Below are 19,349 nucleotides of genomic sequence, written 5' to 3'. Positions count from 1 at the left end.
TTACGAGACCTGGATAGAGGTGGGCAGTCCTTGGGCTTCCCACAGGTCAGGGAACCCTGATTGCTCTTCGAGCAGATGAGGGGGGGGACTTGATCGGGGGAGGGGGAGGGAAATGGGAAGCGGTTGTGGGGACGAGGCAGAAATCCTTAATAAATAAATAAATTAAAAAAAAAAAAAAACAAGAAGAGACAGGAGGGCTGAGCTCCAGCATTTTACCTTCAACTTTAAACATTGCTTTGCCAGGGAAATGGTTTGTCTCATTCATTGTGAAATTTCTAGAGAAAAGCACCCTTCACGCTGGTCACCTTTTAACTCTTATTTCTCAAGAGGGATCACTGCCTAACGAGGCGACAGTTTTTGGGCAAGTTCTCAGCATTCACGAAACACAGCTGAAAGGAGAACCAATATTTAGAAAGCACTGACCCAGACATCGTGGCAATCATTTCCTGGGTCTCTTACAGCTTGTGGTTTTCAATGTCAAACCAACCCTTGTAGCCATTTATCAAGGATATACAAGTTTTCTGGTTCTGTCCAAAGTGCTTTACCTGTTCTATTTTTTTTTTAATTTTCACGAGAGCCCAGGAGATTAGAAATTATTATCTCTTATTGATAAAAACTTAGAGGTTTAGAGAAATTAAACACCCGGCTCAAGGTCACATGAAGAACAGCTAGTAATGGTGGAATTAGAATTTTGAGTTAATTTTTTCTAAGCCTGTGGGAGAAAGCACAGGTTAACATTGACTTGAGAATCTTAAGGAAGGAGAGCCAGCCATCTTTGTATTCTCTCAACTCTTCCAGTACATCTTTAGGCCTCACTGATCTCTATCTCACTGATCTCTTGTCCAAGCTTCAGGCCCCTCATGTTTTGCTGATGCTTTGGTTTATGTTTCTTTTCCCGAGATTATATCTGAAATTAATGACTTATGTTACACTATTTCCCCAGGCTTTTATGGGAGAATTCAAATTAAGGAGCCTATATAGGCTGGAAGCAGAATGTCCATCATGAGGAGGTGGATTTATTTCTTAGATCTATCTTAACTAAATTCTGATGACATTACTATATAAACATTAATGACAAATGTTCATTTATGGAGAGGATCATACAACCAAATAAACCAGAGCACACTATTTGGTTTAGGGCAGAGCCAGAAATAAGTGGACATTCTAAGTCTTTGACTGTTCTTTTTTTTTTTTTAAATGGTCATGCAAATAATTTCCACCCATTCAAACATTCTTTCCCTGGGTGTGTTTAGGTTGTAGCTTTCTTTTACATGCACAAAAGGTTCAATTTGATTTTCAAAGACTTTTATAATATACTGACCGCATCTTGAGTTTATAATTCTTGGGGCCTCACTTTTATGATGTTCTCAGTAGTGATACCTATGCATCTTCATCCATCATCGTTTTTGGTGGAATGAGATTACGAAAAGTATGAAAAAAAGGAAAAAATATATAGGCCGTTGTGTTTGTTGACCTTTTTGTTTAAAGGCCATAACAAATGGTATTTATAATAACAGTGTGAGGGTAACCCAAGCCATTTCAATGTACTCTTTGTTATATGAAGATTTTTATTTCTAGACAGCTAATTAAGCATGTTTTCAATTTAAAGATGTGTAGAGGTTTGTATTTCAAGGCAGTTAATTAAACATGTTTTCAATTCAAGGAATCGAGCTGTAGTGATCTGGAACCTATGGTTGTAACTGGAAGCACATTTCTGATACTTTTGTCTGACCTTGCAGTATTTGTGTCTCTTGAATCTTCATTTTGCAGGAGGAAGTCAAAGTTGGCACACTCTGTTGAAGTCTCTAAGCGCTGGTTTCTTCCATACCTACCATAATAGCTCTGTTTTGATGTTATTCTTCCCCTAGACCACATGATGAATTTCAAGATTGTCTTTAAAGGTTTAATGATTTGTGTGTGTGTGTGTACATACATGTGTGTGTATATGTGCATGTGCAGGTATGTGTGGAGGTTAGAAAACAACCAGTAATAATCTGTTTTCTCCTTCCACCATGTGGGTTCTGGTGATCAGACTCAGGCTTAGTGGGAAGCACCTTGGCCTGCTGAACCATTTAGACAGCCCCAAATGCAACCGTTTTTGATTGTAAGGCTCTACTCCATTCTCTACATGGTCCAAGAGGGAGCTTTCTATAATACATGATTATATCACGAATCTGCTTCCAACCTTCTGGTGCTTCTAGGTAGGTATTACTTCAGTATTTCTACTTTTCCTTTCCTTCCATGAATATGAAAAAGTTTTCATCCTTTGACTTTAAGCATGGCTGTGTGATTTTCTTTGCTGAAAAAAATGTGAAGGGTCCCTCCTGGGTGGAAGCTTGTGACAGCGATTAATATGTGACCCCATTCATATGCTAATGCTTCCGGTATGACTGAATTTGGAGATTTGGTCTTTAGTGAAGAGATAAGGTTAAACGGTTCGTGATGGTGGGGCCCTTGCCAGACTAGACTGTGGCTTTATAAACAGAATTTTCCCTCCCTTCTCCATCTTCTCTGCAAAGATACAGCAAGAGGTTGGGTATTTTGCAAAGCAGGAAGAAGATCCTCTTTCAGAACCCGACCATTTTGGCAAGCTTCTAGAACTGTGGGAGAAAACAAAAATCGAAAAACCCTTCCAGTGTTAAGTAACCCAGTTTTGGCATTTTGCATGTCATCCCAAGTTAATTATATAGCTGTCTTTTTATTTGATGAGCTCTGAAGGTATTTGTTGACATAACTATATCATAATCCTGTAGAATCTCACAGTTCAACTTCCTGAGTGTGAGTTCAATGACCTTCCAGCCCCAAACTCACGGAGGATATGAATAAATTGCAGCATTGTGAACAACTTCCTTAATAATAATTTTGAGACATGAGAGGAAAGCAGCTATTTATTTTGTTGAAAATATATCTCTTTTTTCCTAGCATAATATTTTTTACTGTTTATTTCAGAATAACATATAATGCACCTCAATCATACTCACTTTGTGGTCTTTCCAGGTCCACCCACACTCTTGTGACATCTCCCCGCAAAAAAAGAAGGAAAAAAAAGAAAAAGATATACCAAATCCAATTTGTGTTGTCCATATACTCACGGGAGCATGGTCAAATTCCCGGTGGCCAGCCCCTTGAAGAAAACTGAGTCCTCCCCATCCACACTCCTGCCAGAAGCCATCAACTGTGGAGAGTTACACTTCAGCATCCTTATCACAATTTTTAAGAGTTCTATTTAATGACTTCCTGTCTAGACCGTTTCTTTTTTGGGAGATGGGAAGTTAGGGAGGGGGTGGGGAAAGGGAGACGTTATCACAGAAGCCTTCTAGGTCTCCTTCTCAATTGTGAGTCTGCCCTCATCGATATCACTGCAAAAGAAGCTTCCTTGTCCTTTACAGTCAGTGAAGCGCAGATCACAGACCTCCGCACTTCCTCTAGTGACAGCAAGGACCACAGATCTCAGCATGGTCTCTGGCGGCAGTACAGACCGTGAACATCCACACAGCCCCTCGGTGCAGCAGGACCACAGAAGAGACTCCAACGTGATCCTTGGGCATCAACATGGTCTGGCTGGCAGCACGGACCACAGGCACCAACAGGGCCCATTGGAGGTGTTTTTGAGGAGGCCCAATCTGGAAAAATGAATGTTTTTCTAGTACATCCTGTTGTTTCTCAGAGCCAGTGCGATTGTGGGGCTGGGTAGCATGTTGGGGTTGGGGTGGAGTTGGGGGAGTCTGCAAAAGCTCTAAGCTGTGACCACTACGCTGTTGGTCCCACTCGGCAATGACATGCTCTCCTGTCCACTCCCTTTCCCCACACCTGCCACTGTGGTTACGTTTCTAGTCCCCCCCCCCTCAACCAAGCATGCTCACTCCATCCTTCCATCTTACTCACCTCTCTGTCACATATTTATTCATCACAGCGCAAACTGCAGTGTGTCACCCAAACAGCTTTACATACTCATTGCAACGAGTAATTGGTCTGGTTCAAGGTTTCTGGCTTCTGAAGCACCATAAATACTGGAGCACCTCTGGGACTTAACCTGGATGTCCTGCCGCTGTTCAGAAGCAGGTGATCTTGTAGATAGGCAGTGTTTCAGGAGGCAGAATCCCGAGGCTCACCGGGCAAGACCATTGCACTTGCAGCTTGTGGGCTGTGCTGTGCCCTCCCGTCTCCCAGCAAGGTGAGCAGATTTGTCCACCCTTCCATATGGCTTCCATACCCTTCATCACCATGTCTCTACATTGGCCGTTCTCCACCAGGCATGTGTCTCTGCTCTACCATCTTTTCTTCAAATATCATGAGTCCATTTTTGAAAAGCATCTTCCCAGAAGACTTGCCTTTTTTTTTCCCAGTTATTCCAGAGATACTGTGGGCTCTGCAGACTCCTTCTCTGCCATGTCTGCCCTGTGAATTCCCTGGTGTCTCAGGTTCCTTGGAGCTGCTCTTCAGACCTGAGGATGAGAGTAGCCACAGCCATCTTAAGTTGATCATTGACTTTGATTAGTGTCGGCCAAGTGCTCCTAGGCATGGGGCCTACTATGAAGTGTAGTTAATATACCCAGCGAGACTCCCTCGGAGAAAATTACTTTTTCCTTTGCCAGCAGATATCAGCTGCAGATAACTTCTTGGTTCAACAGTCATGTTTTGAATATGATTTTCAGAAAAGGTAGGCCCTGGGGCTGAAGAGATGACTCAGCTGATGTCATCTCTCAAGAGATGATAACGGCACTTGCTGTTCTTGCAGACAACCTGGGTTCTGTTCCCAGGATCTTCATGGCAGCTCATGACAGTTTGTAACTCTAGTGTTAGGGTTTCTGATGCCTCCTGTTGGCCTCTACAGGTACTGTTCACAAATGGCACACACACATACCTGCAGCAAAATAAAAAATAAAAACTTAGAGAAAGGTGGGTCAATATAAATTTAAACCCTCAGTAGAAAATTTAATAAAATATAACATTTACTGGCTTAAAGAAGAGACTTGAATGTAACTGGAATATTCACATATAAAGAAAAGTGAATTCTCTAATGTTGTACTAATTCTTTATACCGATGTGGGATGTCCTTCTGTATATGTGTTGCTTTTAGTGGTTGATGAATAAATCTGTTTTGACAAGTGGCTTAACAGAGTAAAGATAGGCAGGAAGTCCAAACAAAGATACAGAGAAAGACTAGGTAGAGTCAGGAAGACACCATGTAACCACCAAAGAAAAAAAAAAAGGAGGTCCAAATATTACCGGCAAGACACAAGTATCATGGTAAATTACTAGCTAATGGAAATGGGTTAATTTTTACAGAGAGCTAGCGAGAAATAACCTAAGCCATTGGTCAGACAATTGTAACTCATACGAAGCCTCTGAGTGGTTATTTGGGAAAAACTGGTCCAGGGGGACGAGCAGGACAGAGAATACTCGCATCTACTTTATACTATGGTGAACAAAGTCTGGTGATTGGATCTAACTAGGTCACATACACTTTCTGTATTGTTTGTGGCTTCTTTGGGGTTATTATGCATGCATACTAGCAAAGTAGTTGAAACATTTCAGTTTTGGCTATATGGCTGGCCAAGTTTGGAATATTTACCACCTGCTTCTCCATAGAAAATGTTTACTGGCTTTAGATAATTAGTGTGCTTCTCTAGTGTGCTCTGCGCCTTGCTCTAACTGTGCTTAAAGCCACTGATGTCACCTCCTTGGGACCCTATAGTAAAAGGCATCACAATCTTCTTTAGAGTGGACATGAATGCCATGCTTTCCAGTAGAGGAGAGGAGACTGCCTATGCAGCAATGATTGTCAGCCTAGCCATGCTTGCACTGTGAGAAAGTATGAGGGTTTGACTGGGAAAGTACTCCAGACTGAATGCGTTTATATGGTCTCTTGAAAGCTTCTAAACTTGCCAATATCCACATTTGAAAATAACCTATAGTTAATTTGGAGTAAGCTGACTTCTTCAGGCCATCCTGATTCCTGAAGGAAGTCAGGTTTTACGTCATTTCTAATAAGCCCACTTTTCTGAGATGAGAGAGATACAATATTTTCCCCCAAAGGAGAAATCTTTAAACAGTAAGCAAGGATAACAGTAACTATGGCATGCATACAGGACTCACTTCTGGTAAGTGCATAACAGCTGGAGAAGGTGAGATGTTTACTCTTAATCACTCATCATCTGGCGGAAATGCCTTATGTAAAGACAGTAGAAGTGTAAAGAAAATCAGTGCGTGTGCACGTGCACACACACACGCACATGCACACACACACACACACACACACACACACACACACACACCAAATCCACAATAAAAAACTTCTTAACACCAAGCAGATTTTTATTGTCTACACTAAATTTTGCTTCCATCCTTCCTTATTATGAGAACCCAATATAACACCTTATAGAGAAACAAAACTCTTGACCTTCATGGACACGAGTGTTTTGCCTGTATTTGTACTATGTATTTGAAGTGTGTGTGGAGAACTGAAGGGGCCATCAGAACCCCTGGAATTAGAGTTGTATACTGTTGTGAGGAGCCATGTAGGCGCTGGCAACCGGACCCAGATCTTCTGCAAGAGAAGCAAGTATTATAGAAGCGTAATTGGAATCTAATATGGAAATATAATTGGAAAGTGGTTCACAAAGTTCTTGTATTTTCCAACTGGGTAGGTTTTGGAGTTTCATCTGGCAAGTTCAGAGATGATAATTAGAGATGAAGGAACTACTTTTGCAGATGTGCTGAGAACATCTAAGTTTTCTGAAAATCGTTCATGGGGATTCATCCTGCTTTGTCTGGTCCCAAGAGCTTTCTAATTTGAGAAGAAAAGAACAGCAACGGAAGCAGCCAGTGTGTTACATCTGAGATGCAGTTGCCCCGTGGCTTTATCTAGATGAATTATTCTCTGGTTTTCTGCTGCTGGTGGTATTTCTCAAGCTGCTTCTCAGAGGGATCAAATATTTCTTTCAAAGAGCCTGCTAGGCATTTGCCCTTGGTCTCTTTCTGTTCCTTCTCTTTATTGTTTCCTCTACTAGTTTGCTAGTTAAAAGTTTGATTAAGTTTCAAAATCACCCATGAATGTAAACAAAACAAAATAACACTATAGTTATAGATATGCAGTGAAATACACATGACTCTTGATTTTTTCTGATTTTTAATTTGTGTGTGTGGTACATGCATGTGCACTTATGTGCACTTGCGTGTGTATGTGGAGGTCAGAAGAGGGGGTTGGATCACCTGGAGCTAGAGTTGTGAGCTGGCTGTGTGTGATAGGAACCGAAGTCTGGTTCTCTATAAGAACAGCAAATACTTTTAACTATTGAGCCATTTCTCTGGTCTGACTCACTTTATTATTTTGAAGAAGAGTGTCTCACTGAACCTGGAACTCACTAATTTGGCCAAATTGGTCCATAAACCAGTCCCTAGCTCCACCTTCAGCGCTTGGATTCCAGATCTGAGCTGTTACTCTCAGATTTTACATGGATCCTCTGAATCCCAGTTCAGGTTCTCCGATTTTCACAGCAAGCATGCTATTCACTGAGCCATCTCCTCAACCTCATTTTTTAGGGACTAACCTAAACTGATTTTTAGTTCTTTGTAAGGGATTTGTATTTTTCTTTTCCCTTACACATTCCCCGTGTCTAGCACAGGCCCTGGCGTATAGTAGAAAGTGTACATCTACTTGGTGACTGTGTGACTCTCTCAATTGGCCTTCACATAGTTTATTACAGTAGCCAGTTTGAAGCAAACCACCTGAGATTTTACATTTTCTAGTTTCTCATTCCCACAGCCTCGGGCCAAGTGGTGTTTAGAGACTACAGTACTTTATTTGTCTCTGGGAGAGAACAAGTTCTGCTTAGGTTCTTCACCTTAGGTGTGACAAGAAATGTGCCATGGCCAGTATGATGCTGTTGATGTTTTCTGTCTTCCTATTCCCAGAAGCTCACCATTACCTCCAGTAGTACCCCCATCACCCCAGCCTCAAGTATTGCCTTTCTTCTCTCGCCATAGCAGTGTTTATCCTTCAGGCTTTTCACCCATTTTTTTATTCATTTGAAAATATTTGCTACTAACTGAACGTGTATTAATCTCCTTAATTTTTTATTTGTCTCTTGAATTAGCTTGTAAGTGCTACCTCTTACATACTTGGGTCTTGGGGATGGTATTAAATCTAGCCTCAGTTTCCCTATGTACAAATGAAGGTGACCATAGACTCTGTTTTATAAAGGAATTGAAAGGATTCAGCCCTTTTCCATGTTCAATAGAAAGTTCTTAGAGCATTTTAGCCATCAAATTATAACGATTACATATCAGATTCTTAAAGATCAACACAGTCTCATGTTTCATAGCAGGCACAGAGCTCAACCATTAGTCGGTGCGTGAGTTTTATCTTGCAAGGAAGGAAGTGAGAAGTTTTAATAGAGTGCAAAAAATAACTCTGGGGTTGATGTGTCTGTGTGGCATCATCAAAGCAAGCTGTCTCAGCTGATAAGAGGCCAAAGTCTTTGATTCAAGAGGCTTAACCTTTGCGTTCTTTCCCCATAGCCTCTAGTTCAAGTGCTTAGCCTTCTACCTCCCACTGTCTCCCCGAGGATGGATTGGTTTAGGCTGACTGCTGGCTTCTGATCTTTGGAGAAAGGTTTCTTAAAGGCCTCTGCATTTATATACAAACACTGTAGAACACTTGCTGAGCTGAGGAAGACCCACACAGACGGGAACAAAATGAGGCAGATGGATAACAAGCCAGAGGGACCCAAGGGTATCATGTAGAAACTCATTGTGCCTTTACTGAGTGGTTTTTAAAATGCACATTTATTTGTTTAAAAGAAATACACAACTGCTTTTTAAAATTGCTTTGTTTATGAATACAAACGGGCACTTTGTAAATTGCAGCAGCCATATTCCCTGTGTAGGTTTGAGTAGGGAATCCTCCCTTTCTGATATACAATATGTTGTATGCAGATTGAAACTCAACATCCTTTTGAAGAAAACCTATGAAAGATAAGACCTCATCCTTTTTTTTTTGTAATGTGGAGGTGCTGACGGTTTTTACCCCAAGGATTAGCATAATTTTGTCCCCCCACTCTCTCCCAGTAAGCGTATGTTTGTGTTGATAAGAGACAGGCTGGTGACTTCCAAGTGAAAGACGGTGGGAGCTGAATGAAGGCAGCTGAAGTAGAATTGAATATAAACCAGGAGGCACCTCTTAGTGATTGTTGTGATTGGTTCCTGGTAGCTGGGTATACTTTTGTTTAGAAGGATATTTGTCCTGAGGGTAGGATGCTGAGCTTCTGGAGTGTCCTTTATTGAGGCAGGAGATGCAGGTGGATGAGAAAGAGTCATGATTCTTTGATTACCTATAAGTGATGATTCTCAAACCTATCCTTCCAGTCTGTCTTTCTCTGTCTTCTACAGCCACACTTTCAGTTCTTCAGAGAATTATTCCATATGGTCCATATGATCATAAATTCCAGCATATTTGTAAACTGGCAGGGTGATGCCTTCTAAATCATTCCCTCTTGTTTAATTCTCCCTTTGAGTAATTATATCTACTGCTATCCATATCCACAACGTGGGCACCATTCTTAATTTATGCTCTTGTGTTCTTCAACCCTGTTATCACCAAATTCTGTCAGGTTTGCACACCGAAAATCTTACAGACTATCCATTGTTTTCCAAGTCCATTTAGAAGAACATCAAGGGAGAAGCATTGTATGGAAGGAGCTGCCAGAACAGGAATCTGGATTAGAATTTGAAATTTCAGAGCCTTTTCCAGTGATCATGTCAATATGGTGGCTGGAGATTAGTGAACAAAGAATGGTCAAGAGAGGTCACAGGTTTGATCACATGAGTACAGTCCTTTTGGATGACACAGCGGCCTCTTCTCTGTGCATCTTACCTTATAAATGCATGGGATATAAAATTGCCAAATGACTGAAGCTTCATTTGTAAAGAGACATGTCTGGGACTCATATTCCATCAACTACTTGTAACCACTTCAGACTATGAGTCTAAGTACAGTAATGGTATATGGTGCTGCAAGGTTAGGGGTCTGACCAAGAAGCATCAGAGCTGGTGGTATGGAGTTTGTCATAATAAGATTTGTTTCTGGCATAGAAATGGCAGTAACATCTAGTAGATTGGTGACCCTTACTTGACTGGTTTCATAGTGTGCTTCCAGGCAGTAGTGCTGGTTGCTTAGACACGAGCTCTTTCAGTAAGTCAGGAAATGTGTCAGTTAAGGATTCTCTCATGATAATAACAGAAAATAGAACCAATAGTGCTGTAAGCATTTTTCTCCCTGTTCCCTTCCATAAAGTGGAAATCTGGAGTTCATTGGCCATTGACATTTGTTCAGTAGTTGACAGTGCCAAGGCTGTTTGCCAGTCTCTTGGCATTCTTTAGGTTGTGGCCTCTGTCAAGACAAGTAAAGGGGGCACAGGTTGGCATCAGTTGTATCTTTCCTTTAGCCAGAGATTTCCTAGAAGACCCAGCTGATTTATTTAAATCCCATTAGCTAGAGATAAATATTAAGGTCAGCTAATTGAATAAAAATGTGGAGATTGAGTACGATATTTAATGAGTGCTTGGAGTGTCCAGTTTCTACCATAGAAGTGGGGAAGTGCAGAAGTCGAGAAAGGAACAGCCAGTCTAAAAAACTGTGGGTACTGCTTCAAGTAGCCACATCCATCTCTGATGCTTTCTATAAACAATTCCATATGACCCAAAGTTTAGCACTTGTGATAGTTAATGTTACCTATTAACCTGGCAGAATTTAGAATCCCCTGGGAGATGGATTTCTGGGCATAAGTGCGAGGAATTGCCTTTATTATGGTAACCGATGTGGGAAGATACTTCTTGTTGTGATGCGGTCATTCTTTGAGCAGAGAATCCTGGACTATATAAAATGGAGAAGAATTCAAGCTTGCCTCCATCCCTTTTTTTTTCCCCAATTATGGATATGGAATGGCACCAGGCTTCCGCTCCTGTGAGTTCTCCACCACAAAGGACTAGAGCATAAATTAGAACTAAAATAAATCTTTTCTCCCTTAGCTTGCTGATGTCATCATATTTTTATTACAGAAATAAGAAATAAACCAAGACAACACCCATAAATTCAGGTATGGAGGAGGATATGGATTAAAGAGAAGTCTAAAAGCTGAGATAATGATGCCCTATTGATTAACATGCAGAAAACACAAAACAGTAAGTGATTAGTATTGCTTTACTTACTCCAGTCTTTGCTATCAGAGGAGAAGGGCAGGCCATGGTGTGTGCGCTCACACACTTTTTCTCAAATTGACAAGCTAGGGTCACCTGTGAAGAGGAAATTTTAATTGAGAAAATGGCTCTATTAGATTGGCCTGTCTGTAAGCCTGTGGGGCATTTTCCTAAGTTGATGATTGATTTGGGAGGGTCCAGATGACTTGGAATGGTTGACATCCCTGGGCAGGTAGGCCTGGGTTGAAAAAAGCAGGTTGAGAAGCCGTGAGGAGCAAGCCAGCCAGAGCAATCCTCCATGGCTTCTGCTTCAGTTTCTGTCTTCAGGTTCCAGCTTTGAGTTCTTGTCTTGACTTCTCTTCACAATGGATTACAACTATAAGCTGAAAGAAACCATTTCCCTTTTCAATGTGCTTTTGGTTATAGTGTTTATGAAAGCAATAAGCTAAGACAGTGATATAAACTTGTAATCTCAACTTTTGGGAGACCGAGGCAGGAGGCTCAGGAGGTGAAGATCATCCCAGCTACATACGGGTTCAAAGCTGCTTGGACTATGGGAGACCTCCCAATGCCACCCCCCCCCCCAAAAAAAGTGAAGGCCATTGATGCAGCTGAATATCTAATTGGTTAAATGTGTGACAATGGTATTTTTAAACTGGGGAAACTCACTTTATCTGTTTTAGTGCATAGTTCCTATTTCCTTTGCTTATGTTTTTCTCTGACATTTAGAGGCATTCTGAATGACATCAACATCACAAGTGCCTTGGGAATGTGTCTGTGTGCTGGACTAATGTCCTAATGGGAAAACTAGTTATTAAAGCATTAAGTGAAGTTGGTTAGGTGGTGATTTAGTAAATCAGTTGCAATATAGGTTCATAAAAGTGCAACCCCCAGTTATTGATTTTATTTATTTACTACTGTTTATTTGGGGCACAACATATTGAAAAGTGGCAGTACAGAAATCCTTTCTCAGGGTCACCTGGCAACGTTAGCATCCTAACACTGCCAGGTACTTTTGGCTTGCTGACCTTCTGCTTTCGGCTAGCTTTTGTTCATCCTTTAAGATACTGGATAACATTTCCTGCCCTACGTTATGGAGACTGTTTAAACCAGCAGAGTCAGGCTCTATCACATTCCAGAGAAAACCCCATATAAGTCCAAAATATGGGTCCTGATAAGACTGTGGATTCCTGACATCCTGACCTGAGACTCTCTGAAATCCCAAGTTAGTGTAAGTCTTTCCTCATTTACCTTATTTCTGCAGGTAATGTGGTCAAATTGATGCAAACTTTACTGATACAATGCCCCTCACTTAAAAAATATGAATCTCTCTAAGCTCTCACTGGGCATATTAACCACACTTAGCCACCATGCCCAGCAATACAAGGCTAATACAAAACAAACTCAATGGTATTTTTTTTTGTAGACTTTTCATCTCATATTTGTTTGGACTTTTTTTTTGTCTTACTGTTTTTTTTTTGTCTGTATATGATGACTTTCAATTTTGGGTTTTTATGGTTTTGTTTCTATATGTGTGTCTCTTGGGTTTTCTCTCTCTTTTTTTGGTGTCTGTTATTTAAAGAGAGAAAGGAAAGGTATGAAATGGGTTGGAAGAAGGTGGGAAGCATCTGAGAGGAGTTGGGGGTTGGGAACTGTGATCAGAATATATTGCATAAAAGAAATTTGTTTTTTTTTTTTAATGAACAAAAACCTCTAGGACTGAAAGTCTGGTAATCAGGAGTCATAGATCATGGTTAAGGCGTCTTTTCCAGTTTACTCACACTCACTCTGGACTTTGGTGGTTAATGGCTGTTTTTCACCACATCCTAAGATGAAATCTCCCATGTTCCTGAAATTGTTTTTGCTTTCTCTTCTATTTGCCTCTTTTCTCCAACTGCATCCAAAGTTAACTGCCCTTTGCATGTTGGTTGGCTTCTCAAAGGACTCAGAGTCAGAAGAGCATCCTCAGTGCAATCCTCCTTACCATGATCCAGTCACCCCTCTTTCATACAAGATTTTGATGCTTGAGATGACGGGCTACACTACGATTTTAAAATTTGCAAAATTATTTTAACGATTAAGTTGTGTGGCGCGTGTTTTGATGCAGGTATATCTGTGCACTACACAAGTGCCTGGTACCTGTGGAAACCAGAGGGGTACATCAGATTTCCTGGGGACGGGAGTTACAGATGGTTGTGAGCCACCATGTGGGTGCTGGGAATTGAACTCAGGTCCTCCGGAAGCACAGCCAGTGCTCTTGACCATTAAGCCATCTCTCCAACTCTCAATTTGCAACTCTTTCACGCTTTTATGAATCAGGTGAATTAAAAAGTCAACAGATTAAGGCAGAAGAGGCATCCACCATCCTTGATTCTGGAATTCTTTGTGTGTAACAGACATCAACAATGTATTTCCTCTCCCTGTTACCCTCTTCCATGTTTGTGGAGTATAGAGGGTAGTGGTGATATGGTTGGATCAGAGCTGCACCTTCTGATAAGAAAATTAAGTACACGTATTCTTCTTTCTCAGAATCAAATTCAAGTGGCTGTAATTCCAAAGGCCATTCATTATGCCCATATATTTCAAAAACAATATATTATTTGCACTTGACTGACACTGGGCAAAGTTACAGAGTATTTTGTGGTAATCATGCTACTTAGGGGGTTGGAATTGCTGTGGGGTCTTGGTAAAGTGGCTACTTGTTCTTCCTTAGAGGATTGTAAAAATATGAAAAGAAAATCGTTGTGGTTTGGAAAAATCTTTTTCTGCTTTATTATTCAGAAAGCAGCGCTGTTAGCTTCTTTGGTGGGAATGTTTCCCAGGGACAGGTCTTAATTATTGATGGCCAAGTATTCATCGCTTAATGGAATTTGAACTTTAAGGGGAAACAGGAGAGAGCTTTTCCTTGTTAATTGGTAACACATTGCATCCTTTCGCTCACAGCCACAGGAAGATACTAGTTTTGCAGGGAGGGGAGAGAGAGAGACAGAAACGGACACACAGAGAGACAGACACAGACACAGACACAGACACACACACACACACACACACACACAGAATATGAGTGCACAGAGTAGATATGAGATTATAAATTGACTTCATGTCAGGGACTGCATGAAACTTTTCCTGACTTTCATCAGAATATCTGTTTCATCAGAATACCTCTTCCCTTGTGAGTATGTGACACAGAGGAACATTATTGTGAGACAAACATCATGCTCCTCTTCTGTAAAGAGGCCGCCATCTTATAAAAGGACCGTTCTTTTTGCTTTATCCATGCCTTGAAAACTGACCAGTTCTCTGTAATATGTGGAGTTGGGAGGACTGAGTAACACAATTCCTTTGGAAGATCTAGGCTAATTTTAAGGGTTGAAATGACTAATGAGTGACAAACTCTTAGTGGTAGGGTGAAGTAGGTAGGTAGGAGGGGGTGACTAGAGGAAGTAACAGGAGGTAGAAATAAGATGGATGTATATGTCCATGGAAAGCATCATAAGGAAATCCCTTATGAAGCATAACAAATATATGGCAATAAAACATTAAAGGAGAAGTCTAGAAACATGAATGTCCAACATGAATGTCAATTGGAAGTTGCTTATATTGTTCCTGTATATAATTTTTGTAGAAGAATTCTTTGTGCCAGTCAAGTTTTGCTGAAATAATTTTTTCAATGGTCATTCTTCCCTCACGCCTCCGTGGCTTTCAACAGCATCCATTTGCTCTTTTCTTCCCAGGTCAGTGCAGCTGGCTGTAGCAGCTGTGCTCCAGGCTATAGGTGTTCAAGCCTGGTCTGATGATTTTCATCTGTGGCCTATGTGAAGGCGCAGTGGCTACCTCAGGCCAGGATTCCTTCAGAAGCAGGTCAGAAGTATGGGCAGCCACAAAAAGCAAGACAAGCATATGTAAAGACTGGCCTATAAGGTATGCTAGATGGTGTCTTCTCACATTCTCAGTAGCAAAGAAGCCACACGGCCAAGCTCTTCATTCAGGAGGGAGATGTCCACTCTTCTTTCATTTCAGGGAGGGGTGGAGCAGATCCTGAACACTTGTGCATTTGCTCAAGTATATTGCAGTAAATGTTCTCTAATCTTCAAGGAGTAGTATATATTCATTGATATACATATGCCGTCTTGGTTTAAGAATTTGTTTGTTGATTTGTTAATAAGGAAAAACACGAGTTATGAATCAGTTCTAGCCCATGTGAACTAGGGCAATACACCTGAGAGAGGTGGTTTATAAACTCAGCTCATTATATAAGCACAGGACTCTGAAGTCGCATAGCATTTAAAATGGAATTTTCCCACATACTATAATTTCCAAAATAATTCATTCTTCTCCCCCGTCTCTGGTAAAGGCAAGGAGGAACTGGGGGAGTTAGCTATTTGAAATCCATGCTCAGGACACTGAAGTCAATCCTATCCTTTTCTTAAGGGTAATTCCTTAACTCTGCATTTACACATGAGCTTTGAGGAGAATTATTCATGCTGACCCTGCTTATAGCAACCGATCTATATTCTCGAGCCTTATCTCATTCTGTAGGAAAGGGAACACATCGGATTGACCCTCAGAGCATCGCACCTGCTAAAGCCTTTCGATGAGGCAACTTCCCCACCTTGGCCCCCACAAAGAGATCTGGCAACAAAAGGGAGAGAGACTTCTCTTGCCAAAGGCTGTCAAATTGTTGAACCAGAAAGTTCAGTGCATTTTTTGTACATTTTAAAAATAGACTCCATTAGGGAAACTTAGAAACACACATAAAAGCAACAACCCCAAGCACATTGTCTACTTCGGCTTCCCTTCAGCTTGCAGCTCCCTCTCAAGCCCGAGGTGCGTCCCTTGTAGATTGCATGGTTTGCAAACTGTTGGCCCTTAACAGGCGCAGCAGCCACGGTCAGTTTTAAATGACTCTCCCATCCTGATAATTTCTTTTCCTCAAACAGAAATGTTATTTCCTCTCCAGTTTCTTCCTCTCTTTTCATAGGAGAGGCCTTTCCTGGAGGGCCATTATTCTTTTGCTACCCCATGAGGTGTTTTTACAGGAAGACAAGATGAGGCTGATGGAATTAGGTGAATGCATCACAATGATTCTTGATACCCACCCCAAAGGGCCGCCCTGAGTGGTTCAGCTCTGGGTGGCTTCGTTATGATTTCCATCTTGCCTTCTTTCCCTTTGCGAATTTTTGCTTAGTGATTTTTTTGTTTGTTTGTTTTTCAGATTGTATTTTAATCATAACATTTTCCTCTTCCCTTTCATCCCTTTAAATTTTTCCAGATATCCCTCCCTGTTCTCCTTAAACTTCACGGCCTCTGTTTTTCATCATGAGTGTTGCGGGCATCAATGCATTTATAGATACAGACACATTCTTTTTTTTTTTAATGCTTCTGCATTTTTTATTTAGGAAAGGAGTGGAAAGAAGGCAGGACTGAGGCTCCCTGACTGAAGGATACAGCTGACCATAGACATCTTCCAGGTGAACAGTCAAGACCACAGATCCAGTTATGACCTGCTAGGCACAGGGAGGCATTGTCACCTGCCTCTCACCCCAAACATAATCACTGTGAGTAAAAACTCTAAGAACATTGGGTCCATTTGTAGGTAACACAAGTTACTAAATCGTTAATACAGGTTTTAAACAGACCTGGAGAGAAGATCACGGGTGCCAAAATAAGGGCAACACTTCACCTAAGAGCAGCATCAGCATTGTCCAGATCCCCTAAGGATCAGTTCCCTGGGGATAACTGGCTGTTTGTCAAGGCGGCAAACAGTCAAGCTTCTCAGGGGCATGATGAAGAGCCCCGCGGAGAGCAATTCCCAGCGGGGATGTGTCATCATAAGGCAGCTTGGCTTCTCGGCTTATAAAAGACCATATCAAAAGCTGAGCTCCAAGGAGGGATGCTTTTAGGTTCTGTACACACAAACCTCTGTATGTGGTGACTTGGGCTAGAAGTCTATACCTTTCAGATAAGACCCAACAAACCTAAAACCATAGATCCAATTATTAAGATGCAAATGACCCACTGTTTACAAGAGGGACTTTTAAAATCCCACACTTATTTACTGCACACCAGCAAACTAGTAAATGACAGAAACTAAGATCAGTGGTGGAAGAGCTGGAGATCCGTGTGAGCCAAGACGATCCCCAGTTCATCGCATGCCTCGATCACAACCTTGTCTGCAGCAGATCCAGATGGCGCAATAATGTAGGCCACACCACTCCTTTTAGCTCGGTCTACATTATCCCTGAAAGGAAAGAAGGCATCGGAGCTGACAGAAACATCTCTCAGTTTGTCGAACCATTCCTTTTTCTCTGCCTCAGTGAGAAACTCGGGGACTTCCTCGAACAGCGCCTTCCACTTCAGCAGGTCTTCTCCCTCACCAATGGTGCCTGTCACATACTGATCAATGGCATTAGAGATTTCCGCTCTTTTCACCTCAGTTTTAAACTTCATGGAAAGCACTCGTGGATGGTGTCGGAGCCACCATGAGTTTGCCTTATCACCCGCAAGGCGTGTGCAGTGTATCCGAGACTGCTGGCCTGCTCCGATGCCGATAACCTGTTCATCCTTGGCATAACACACGGAGTTGGACTGAGTGTACTTGACAGCGACAGTGGCTACAATGAGGTCTCTGAGGGCAGACTCCGGCAGATCTTTATTCTTGGTGACAATATTGCTAAATAATGACTTGTCAATGACACCATTATTTCTCTTCTGACTTAAACGAAGACCAAAGAGTGTTCGCACTTCATTTTCATCCGGTTTGTAGGACTGGTCCATCTGAAGAACACAGTAGTTCCCATTTTTCTTTTTAGAAAGTATTTTCAAGGCTTCCTCTTCATATCCTGGGGCAACGATACCATCCGAAACTTCTCTGGAGATAATTTTTGCAGTAGGGACATCACAGACATCAGACAATGCAATAAAATCACCAAATGAAGACATTCTATCAGCTCCTCTTGCTCTTGCATATGCTGCGGCCATAGGCGAGAGAGTTGGATAGATGTCATGGACCATGCAGACTCTGGCTTCATCCTCACTAAGTGAAGTCCCAACAGCAGCGCCTGCTGGGCTGACATGCTTGAAGGAGGCCGCAGCCGGGATGCCCACTGCTTCCCTGAGTTCCTTCACCAGATGCCAGGCATTCAAAGCATCACACAAGTTTATGAATCCAGGGGCTCCGTTGAGGACTGTGATGGGAAGCTTGGGTTTCAGTGTATACAGCTGGGCAGGAGTCTGATGGGGGTTCATCCCATACCGCAAGGGCATCTGGGAAATTCCTTTACTGTACTGCTTTCTGAAGTAATCTGAAATTGCTTCATCATATTGTTCAGTATGAGTGAATGCCTTCAAGGCCAAGTGGCGCCTGGTCTCCAGGGAGGTGTCCTTACTATTAGAGCCCTGCATCTCTGCAGCCACTGCCACGTAGTCCTCTGGTTCACATACGACTGTCACTCGAGCATGGTTTTTGGCTGCAGCTCTCAGTAGGGTCACTCCGCCAATATCAATTTGCTCAACAGCTGCCTCAACAGTTACATCCGGAGAAGCCACCGTCTTCACGAAGGGGTACAGGTTACAAGCAACGACCCTTATAAGGTTGAAATCAAGTCTGGCCACGTCAGCAGTATCTTCTGGAATATTTCGTGCCAAGATTCCAGCATGGACAGCAGGATGCAAGGTTTTCACACGCCCCCCCCCCCCCCCAACATTTCAGGAAAACCTGTTAGCTCTGACATATCTCTGACTGCCAGGCCAGCATCCCTGAGCGCTTTTGCCATGCCTCCGGAAGCGACTAGACTCAAACCCAGAGATGCGAGGTTTCGGGCAAATTCCACTAGGCCAGTTTTGTCAGACACACTGAACAGAGCGAGCTGGCCTGGAGCCATGGCTGCTGCGCTGGGTCGCAGAGTAAGAAGACGGACAGGCCACGTGCAGATGCAAGCAGGCAGGACCCAGCGGGTTCCTACGGACACATTCTTAATATTACCGATTGAGTCCTTACTGAGCCAGTCGTATGTTAAGTTTTCAGGACTGACCATTTGGCACTGAACAAGTATTTGGTGTTCTCTGCCCTGGGAAGGTCCATTCCTTCCCTCTCACTGCTTTACTCGGTTGCTGACAGTTCTTTGCGTAGGACTGAAGCTTTGTGGGTT

At 42.1% G+C, this 19,349-nt stretch overlaps 1 pseudogene; it reads right to left on the bottom strand.

Annotated features, from left to right (window-relative positions):
* Positions 1 to 17,295: 17,295 nt before the first annotated feature.
* Positions 17,296 to 19,082, bottom strand: LOC121452530 (annotated as a pseudogene).
* Positions 19,083 to 19,349: the final 267 nt, after the last annotated feature.

This window comes from Microtus oregoni, unplaced genomic scaffold (assembly GCF_018167655.1).
Source record: "Microtus oregoni isolate MIOR12 unplaced genomic scaffold, Mior012 000009F_ref0000495, whole genome shotgun sequence".
Taxonomy (NCBI): domain Eukaryota; kingdom Metazoa; phylum Chordata; class Mammalia; order Rodentia; family Cricetidae; genus Microtus; species Microtus oregoni.
Note: the sequence above shows the minus strand (reverse complement) of the source record. Positions and strands in the feature narration are given on the sequence as shown.